Raw genomic sequence first — 9,834 nt, 5'->3', positions numbered from 1 at the left:
TTCTTCCAAAGGAAGAGATACCAGATATCATACTAATAATAACTCCGATGACGTACGGTATGTGGAACATTTTATTCATTGAATAATCAACCAGATTTGGCGACTAACGCAATTAATATTGTTATTGTTTTTATACTTATTACTCTTTAAACAATGCTAAATGCTCAAAATATGTATATTTTACCCAATTTATCGCAGTTATATGAATTAACGTAACCCTTGAAAGTAACCGTCGATTTCGACGGGTTTCACCTAGTTATATAGACTAACTGAATGATGTCGATTCATTTTGACACATCGTTTTTAAAAATCCATCCATTATTAACGGAGGAGTAGTGTTTCGTAGAAATCACCTTCACGTATTATATAAGGAGTACCATAAGATATTTTTATTAACATTTGATATTATTACACACCAAGTTTAACATGGAGGATTCGAAATGTTTAATGTCAAACTTTGTCTCAACTAATTTGAGAGAACGGCTTGATAAATAAAGGCATGTTTATTTATTATTTGTTTTACTAATTAGTTTGAAATAAATAGAAGTACCGGTAGGGAAACTTCTTTTTTTAGCAGTAGCAAAGCTCTGCCAAAACAATTACATATAAAAACCGATGTTCACAGTTTGGTTTACTGATATCAATATTTGTACTGACCTATTACCTAATTTTTAATTTTAGGTTAGGCCCAAGTTTTTGTTTTAGTGACTAGAGCCAAGATCTGTGGAAATAATAGAGTCTGATTAAATCACCAAGTAATTATTTATTTTTCAATCTCGTTAACCAGCCTATAATAACGATTATCCATTATACAACAATAAATTCTTAGGCTAGAGATACCTGTACATGCATATACACAATCATATGGAAAGCGCTCTATATTCAGGGAAGAAAAGGAGGATCTTCGTTCTGAAATACAAAATAAATTGTCTGAGTTACATATCGTTATACTAAATTAACTAAAATACTGAATAAGGTAAATACAATTGTTTAACACGAGGCAAGAGGTTATGATTGGCAAGTTATTGAAAATACTATGATTGTCTTGCAGATAAACTAAATCTTTGTTGTGTTCTGTTTAACATTTAATACTTCTGGTTGATATAAATGATATTTTACAATGGATGTGCTCGGATAATTATAATTACAACTTTTTACAATAGATCTACTTACATTTTCTAACGCCCTCCTCTATTTCCGCTCTCCACTTAAAAAAAAACAAACTATGTCGAGATTGATCTGTACAACAAGTGCTACCAACCTACCAACTTAACGCAATAGATTAGCAACAATAATTAGTTCAATGATTATAACTGAATTAAATGTTTCCTACTGTAACAAATCAGTATAAATATCCTACCTCCAAAGGAAACATTTGATTTTTCTATACCTCCTCAACACTTTCGATACTAGCTAACAAATAAATAATAATTTTCGAACAGCTTACAATAAATATAAATAACATATAACAAGTGATTTTATTTTTACATATTAGTTTTTTTTTTAAATATATAACATTTTGTAAAGAGCTAGCAATATAGATTTAACTGTCATGCATGTATTTTTTTTTTATTTTCTTTATTTTTTTTTTCTTTAGTGCACAAGGAAATTTGACCATGTATTGTTAACCCACTAGAAAACTCCCTTGTTACATTAATTTCCCTTATCTTTCTGTAATGAGGTCAAGGACTTCCCAAACAGGTTTTAGTGATAATCAAGTAGTGGAATGACTCATGCGAGCAGTTATGTCAGTGAGTGTCCTAACGTGCAGTATAGTTCAGTGTCCAGTGTAGTTCAGTGTCCGTTTAATTCAGTGTAGTTAGTTTGTGCGCGTAGTGTCAGTGTGTGTGTCAGTGAATCCAGTGTTCCATAACCAAGTGCGTGTGATACCACCAAGTTCCTATTTACAACACTTCCATTCGAAAAACATTCTTTCTCATACAAATTTCTTTCGCTCACATTTATACACCATACATACAACTTACATTCACCAAGCACGCGTACTTTCACGGTCCTTGACCTAATTTACTCTTGTTAAACGTCTAATAACCCAAACTTTACAAATTTATTTAAATATTTACGTTTCCTCATGCACATTTTATTTTTAAGCAAAACCTTTTTTTTACTTCAAGTAAAAGACGATATGACGTAAAGTAACCATTTCGAAACCGTGCATAATTTAACAATACAACACAATATGATACAATATTAATAACCATAAACCATTATATTTCATTCGTCTTGCTACATAATTCTGAAATGTATCCTAACCAAGCAACTTAAAAAAAATCAAAATTGTATTTTTTTTTTTACATTTTCAGTTTTTATCTTGTTTCAATATAAATTTATGTTAACTATTATAAGGCTTCAGGTCAATAATGTGTATCTTCTTGACGTCGGACGTATTTGCGGGATCTTGTACCAAGACGGTCACATCAGTTACGAAATATATTATGCGATACGGTCCCTTGTATTTTACTGCCAACTTCTTGGAAAACTTGTTAATCTTCTTACTTAAAAAATGAGTTCGTAATAATACAAGATCGTGCAGTTTAAACGGATGTCGGGTATTTTCCTCTTGATATTTTGTCCTTCTTCTGTTTGCCGAAATATTCTTCTTCACATTGATTAATGCTTTCTTCAGATTAATCTTCTTACTCTCCGGGGTTATTTCGGTTGATATAAAATCTTGAATAGACCATAAATTAGATAAGGCATTGTTACACTCATGAAAGAACATCATTTTAAAAGCTGTAGTTTGTGTACTCGAGTTCAGGGCTGTGTTCAGACATAATTGTATATTTCCTAGATCTTCATCCCAATTACAATGTTCATCGTGGTAAAAACAACGCAGTAATGTCGATAAATCCCTGATGTATCGTTCAGATTTGTTCCCAGATGGCCTATAAGCCGCGATGCGCCGATGCTGTATGTAATTTCTAAAGAAATAACTGTTCATTTCTTGTGATACAAAATATTTAGCGTTGTCTGACACCAAAATACGGGGATACGAAAAGTTTGAAAATGTATTATTGAATTTCATTATTATCTCCCGTGAAGTGCAATTTCTCAGCGCATGGAGCCATACATAGCGTGAAAATCCGTCCACCATAATTAAAATATATTGATGTCCTTTTTTACTGCGTGGTAAAGGTCCCAATAAATCGCAAAATACTGTGTTCATAGTTGTTTCAATCGGAATTGATATCAATTTACCTTCAAATTTGCGTTGGCGTTGACTGGTTCTTGACATTTGACATACTTTGCATTTCACCACCTTATCTTTTATAAACTCGTTGAGGCCAGGATGATAAAATGATTCGTTCACTCTAGCTCTTGTTCGACTGATTCCCATGTGTCCTCCAAATAACGTGTTATGGTAAAACGTAAAAACCATGTTGAATAACTTAATTGGCAAGTATATTCTTCCTTTACTTTTCCCATTGTTATACAACAATACTCCTTTATGTAGCAAAAAACATTCTTGGTTTTTATTATCTTTAATGCTTGCAATGATTTTTTGACACTCTGGGTCATCCTGTTGGTGCTCAATTATGTCGGAAAATGCGAGTGGTAACTGTTGGGCTGAGTTTAAAAATCCTTTATTATGTACTCGGGCGCTATTGAGGGGCTTAGGGCTGTTATATACAACGTTTGTCTTAGCTTCATCAAGTATATGTCCAATTTGTTTTTCTTTCACCTTCTTCGTAGGTCCGTCGTCTTCATTCTTCTCGCTTCCATTGACTTCATCCTCATCATCGCCATACAACCTCGATAGACAATCGGCTATAACATTATCCTTGCCTGGACAAAACTCAATTGTAAAGCGCAGGTTCAACAGTCTTTCAACCCACCTAGATAATCGCCCTAATTTTCTCTTACTGTTTAAAACATAACTCAGAGCTTGGTTATCTGTAACTAATTTAAAGGGTTGAATTTCTAAAAATTCATGCCACTTCTCAATACATAGTATTGCACTATACGCTTCTTTTTCGTAAATGCTGTATTTTTGCTCGGCATCTGTGAATTTCTTCGAATAATAGGCTAGGGGCATCAATTTTCCGTCGGAATTTTCTTGAAGTAGCACTCCGCCTCCGGCTTTTTGAGAAGCATCAGTTTGTACTGTGAAAGGTAATTCAAAATTGGCTATTTGTAGAACAGGCGGGTTTGCTATGTGGTCTTTTAACGCCTCGAAGTTCCGCTGACACTCGTCGGTCCATTTAAATTTAGCTTTTTTCTTCTTAAGCGCGTTGAGCGGGATACAGAGTTGGGCAAAATTGGGTATATACTTTTGCCAGAAGGATACCATGCCTGTAAAACGTTTGACCTCTCTGACGTTCTTAGGGGAAGGAAATTCTCGTATACTCTTGGTTCTCTCGGGATCAATAGACACCGTGTTGTTCTTAATGATTTGTCCCAGGAAACTTATCTCGTTGCAGAAGAATTTGGCTTTGCTAACATTTACAGTGAGGTGATGTGCCGATAAACGTTTTATCACTTCTTTCATATGTCTGAGATGGGATTGTTTGTCCGGACTGTAAATTACAATGTCATCACAGAAATTGATAAGGTAATCAAACTTTATATCGTGAAATATTTTATCTAAATAACTGGCTAATACTGAGCTACCCACTTGCAATCCGAACGATACTCGTTTCATTCTGTATTTACCAAATATAGTCGAAAAGGCCGTTACATCTCTTGATCTTTCGCTTATCGGACATTGAAGGAAAGCTTTATTCAAATCAATTACTGTGAAGTATTTTCCTCCTCTTAAATGTTGATAAAGGTTCTGTAAGTCACCTAGCGGATAATTCATATGAATCAGTTTTTTATTAAGCTCTGAATAATTTATTACTAATCTATCGGATTTCGTTACGAATGCAGGGCTCGAATAATTTGATGTACACGGTTCGATAATATCGTCCTTTAACCATTGTTCAATAATTGCCTTCATTTTCTGGACTGCTGGTGGAGATAAATAATATGGTCGAATATTTACAGGCTTGTCATCAGTTAACTGTAAATCAATTTCCAAATCCAAAGCTTTCCCTATCTTATCTGTAAACACATCTGGATATTGCGATATCAGCTGTTCAACCTCTCGTAACATATCAGTTGTACCTACTACAATATTATTTAACCCAATATCAAGGTTTTTTAGCATCGTTAATCTGATATTATTCTTGCGATCGAAGTTAAAGTAACATATTTGTTGTTGTAAATTCATGCTTAGGCCCTTTGACACTATAAACGGTGTCCCCAGAATTAAATCAAAGTTATCTTGCTCAATGATCAAAAAGTTTTCATACCATGAATATTTATCAATTTTTATTCTCACCTTACATTCGCCTAAAACTTGAATTTCCGTGTCGTTGGCTGCTACTATTTTAAATTCATCAATAGTCGGTCTATGCTGTTTTATCAACCTCCTTTTGTTATTAATCTCTATTAATCTGTCATACAAGCTTTTACTTAAAAAGTTTTTATTAGCTCCAGTATCAATCAACGCTAATGCATGCATTTTCTGACCAAATTTTATTTGTAAACCGGGTAAACTCTCGTTGATCACTGCGTCAACTTTAGTAAGGTGGGGTAATTTTACTTTGTTCCAGTCCTTAACGAGTTTACGAAATTCCCTTTTAAACTGTTTTGATGGCACCTCCGCTTTAGGTTGATTACAAGGGATAGTTTTATTAATTTTCTCGGGAGTATAGTCGTTGGATAATAGTGTTTCGGATTTTACTATAACTCCCGACTTAATTAGTTTTTTGAATTCGTACCTCTGTAACAGTTTTTAGCGATATGGCCTAGTCGGTTACAATTGTAGCATTTTCTTTCCTCGTTGTAACGATGTGGTCTTGGGTTTACATCATTACCAGGTCTGCTCTGATTCGGTGCTCTATTATATTGTGGGCGGATGTTGCAGGGCTGGTGTCTAGGGTAAGTATGTTCGTGTCTTCTTACATAATCATTATAACTTACATTATTTAAGTTAATGCACATGTCGTCCAAGTCCTTAAAGGTTTGGGGGTTCTTCTGAAAGATTAGTTGATTTCTTATTTCGGGGTTAATTCCATTTTTTATAAACTCTACTAATTCAGATTCTGTTAAATGAGCCTTTAAGATTAGATGATTTGATTTAATTTCATTAACATACAAGGCAAGTGGTTCGTTAAGTTTTTGTGGTCGAAATATCAACTCTTGTTTAAGTTTTTCTCTTAAAGAAATCGGTAGAAAGCAATTCAAAATTCTGGTATGTAAGTCATCCAAACTACTTTGTTGTGATTTTGCTTCCAAAATATGGTTTAGTAGTGGCGGTGAAGAATAACTAGGCAGAATCTCATAGATGTGATGTTCAGTTAAAGCTGTCTGAGTTCTCAATTCATTTAAATTCCTCAAGTAGTTTAATAACTCCCGGGTCTCTAGGCCATCACAAACTGTAAATTTGCTAAGATATTTCTCTACCGGGTTTGGAATTTTATTAAAAAGAGGAAAACTATCGTGACTTGTAGGTAGTGCGGGAACTGACGAGTTTACTTGCAGATTCATGGGGCATAGGGGCGGTTTCCCCGGGCTGGTAACCATGGGTTGGAGGGGAACTTGGTGTACCGGAGTAGATGTGCCAGGTCCCTGTTTTTCAGGAACTTGGTGTACCGGAGTAGATGTGCCTGGTCCCTGTTTTTCGGGAACTTGATGTACCGGAGTAGATGTGCCTGGTCCCTGTTTTTCGAGAACTTGATGTACCGGAGTAGATGTGCCTGGTCCCTGTTTCTCGGCAACTTGATGTACTTGATGTAAACTCATTCTACAACTTGATGTATATGTCTCTGGTCCCTGTTTGTGCGCTAACTCTTCATTCTTCGCAGTGTCCTCTTCGTCTTCAATGATGGATCTATTTAAACTCTCTTCAAATTGTTCCAAGTCTCCCTCTGATACCTTATTTTTAATCAACTGAAATTTGGTAATGTACACAGATAATTTTTTATTGAACTCCAAAACAATAGCCTCATGAGCAGTGTTCAATTGAAATTTATGTACATTTTCCACTCTTAATTTAAGATGACTCAATTTCGCATCTAATTTAGCTACTGACAGATTGCTAACCTCACTCTCACACTGTTCAATTAACAGTTCCAAAGCACTTATTTTAATCTCTATAAGATCTATTTCATCTTGAAGATTAATTTTGTCTTTCAAATTAGCTAAATCTGGTTTGATGTTAATACATTCACGATATTGTTTCCGCAAAGCCTGGACGTTATCAAACATAATAGTTACTCCTCTTATCAGGAGTTCATATCTTAACTCATCCTTACTTAAGTAGTTCAAGTTGTACTTAGCCATACTTGGGTTGATTTTTAAAGTGATAATCCACTATTGATACTGACTCTATGATCGGCTCTCTTAATTATCACAAAGCAGAGTTGCGCAAATTATGTACTGACCTATTACCTAATTTTTAATTTTAGGTTAGGCCCAAGTTTTTGTTTTAGTGACTAGAGCCAAGATCTGTGGAAATAATAGAGTCTGATTAAATCACCAAGTAATTATTTATTTTTCAATCTCGTTAACCAGCCTATAATAACGATTATCCATTATACAACAATAAATTCTTAGGCTAGAGATACCTGTACATGCATATACACAATCATATGGAAAGCGCTCTATATTCAGGGAAGAAAAGGAGGATCTTCGTTCTGAAATACAAAATAAATTGTCTGAGTTACATATCGTTATACTAAATTAACTAAAATACTGAATAAGGTAAATACAATTGTTTAACACGAGGCAAGAGGTTATGATTGGCAAGTTATTGAAAATACTATGATTGTCTTGCAGATAAACTAAATCTTTGTTGTGTTCTGTTTAACATTTAATACTTCTGGTTGATATAAATGATATTTTACAATGGATGTGCTCGGATAATTATAATTACAACTTTTTACAATTAATAGATCTACTTACATTTTCTAACGCCCTCCTCTATTTCCGCTCTCCACTTAAAAAAAACAAACTATGTCGAGATTGATCTGTACAACAAGTGCTACCAACCTACCAACTTAACGCAATAGATTAGCAACAATAATTAGTTCAATGATTATAACTGAATTAAATGTTTCCTACTGTAACAAATCAGTATATATTTAAATGAAGTATGATAGCATTACTAAGTGACAAATTATCAGTTCACTGAGAGATTATGTGAACACGAGACATCTTCTATATAAATAAAATTAGAGTTTTGTCTGTACATTATTTCTTAGTACGATGCCTGAAATATTGTGTTCAACTGTTACGGGCTAGAACTAGCGATGTGTGCTAGAACAAGATGTGTTGGTGGGATAGAAAAAAGGTAGAAAACTTACAGGGTCGCGTGACTTTCTCTCAGTAACACTCTTAAATTGTATTTTAGCTTTTATTATGGTTTAAAACGCAATACCATAGATCCAAAATGTTATAACACACATATTTTTACTTTGTTCAGTTGAATTAGTGATTAGGGTAGAGGCAGCGTAAAGAAAATGAGCAAAATACAGGGCAGATAGTGGCGTACACAGGGTAGTATTTAAAGGCTAAAAATATATCGTTTAAGGAGTTTTCTTATCGAATAAATTCCTACTGTGTGTATTGATGTCATTAGCATTGTGTTTCAAACGTGCTATTATCTCACGTCAAAAATGTGCTAGTATAATTAACGACTACTGTACATGTTGCTCTAAATCGAGCAATTGCAAAGAAGTAAAGTAGTTATTTAAAAACAATTATTAACTTATTTAAAAACGAATAAAAGTAATAATTTCCGATGACTTTAAAAGACTAAACTCATAAATGGAACGTACCTAACATTTCCATATAATAGCCTAAACATTTCTTGTAAATATTTTACCATTTTTCAAAAGCTGATCTGGTTTTTAGTGTATTCTACAAATATTTCCCACTTATAGCCACATTAGGTAGTCCATGTTGATCTTCGTCAATGATAACGTAGTCAGCTTGGTACTACCCATTGTCACCAGTACGTTTACAAATTTCAGTAATTTTTTTATAGAGCTACAATTTTGTTTACAATAGGTACTTAAGAACTGCCTGATTTTCTGCATAACCTCTCTGTCACAATTTTATTTGCCTCAATTGGCATTAATTTGGCAAGTTACTGTTATAACGTAAGTTATATTTACCTGAAAATATGCAGAATTGTAAGGCCTAATGTTGTTCAGATGGGTTTTTGTTTCCCTTGAATGTGAATAATGCGAATCCTTCAATGCAAGTTTTATTAAGGTTTCTTGGATGTAGTCATATTATTTTAAAATCACTTGACTTTTATGAAAACATATATAATGTCCTTGCCGTACCAGTTTAATTCGGCCTTAGAGGGGTTTCCTTTGCAAATCATCATAAAGTTAAGTCCGTGTTTCCTACAAAATAGTAGCACTTCCGATAACATCCTTGTTCATTGTTTGTGGGAATCTTCATATTGAGTGTGTTGGTGTTCTTCTTTTATATAGGATGATAACGATAATATTTTTAAAAAATCTCGATTTCTGCTACTTGGTGGCGTTCTATGACTTTCCTATGTTTCCTTGGAAAGCAATTACGACCTTTAAGGGCAGTTTATGAAATAATGGATAGTTTTGCGCTAGTTTTCTCGTCATGACGAACATTTTAAGTATATGGTTTATGGGGGTGTGACTTGTAGTTTTCACAAAATTTCATGTGTACCTTGGGCTTTATATTGATCAACTAGTGGCTTGTAGGGACATAAGTCCCTAAAAAGCTCAAATGTAAAACAAACTATTGTAATATTTAAACAAACTCAGAATAAAATTATCC

General features: G+C 33.9%; 1 long non-coding RNA gene across 1 annotated transcript; it reads right to left on the bottom strand.

Annotated features, from left to right (window-relative positions):
- Positions 1-743: 743 nt before the first annotated feature.
- On the bottom strand, positions 744-1,234 carry LOC128988477 (uncharacterized). The gene is made up of 2 exons (XR_008490385.1): positions 1,174-1,234; positions 744-909 (listed from the first exon to the last, which is right to left on the bottom strand). It is a non-coding gene; the product is annotated as an uncharacterized LOC128988477 (long non-coding RNA).
- Positions 1,235-9,834: the final 8,600 nt, after the last annotated feature.

This window comes from Macrosteles quadrilineatus, unplaced genomic scaffold, assembly GCF_028750875.1.
Source record: "Macrosteles quadrilineatus isolate MER2022 unplaced genomic scaffold, UCM_ALF_1.0 Scaffold_3__2_contigs__length_128488019, whole genome shotgun sequence".
NCBI lineage: Eukaryota > Metazoa > Arthropoda > Insecta > Hemiptera > Cicadellidae > Macrosteles > Macrosteles quadrilineatus.
This window is presented reverse-complemented; position numbering and strand designations above follow the sequence as displayed.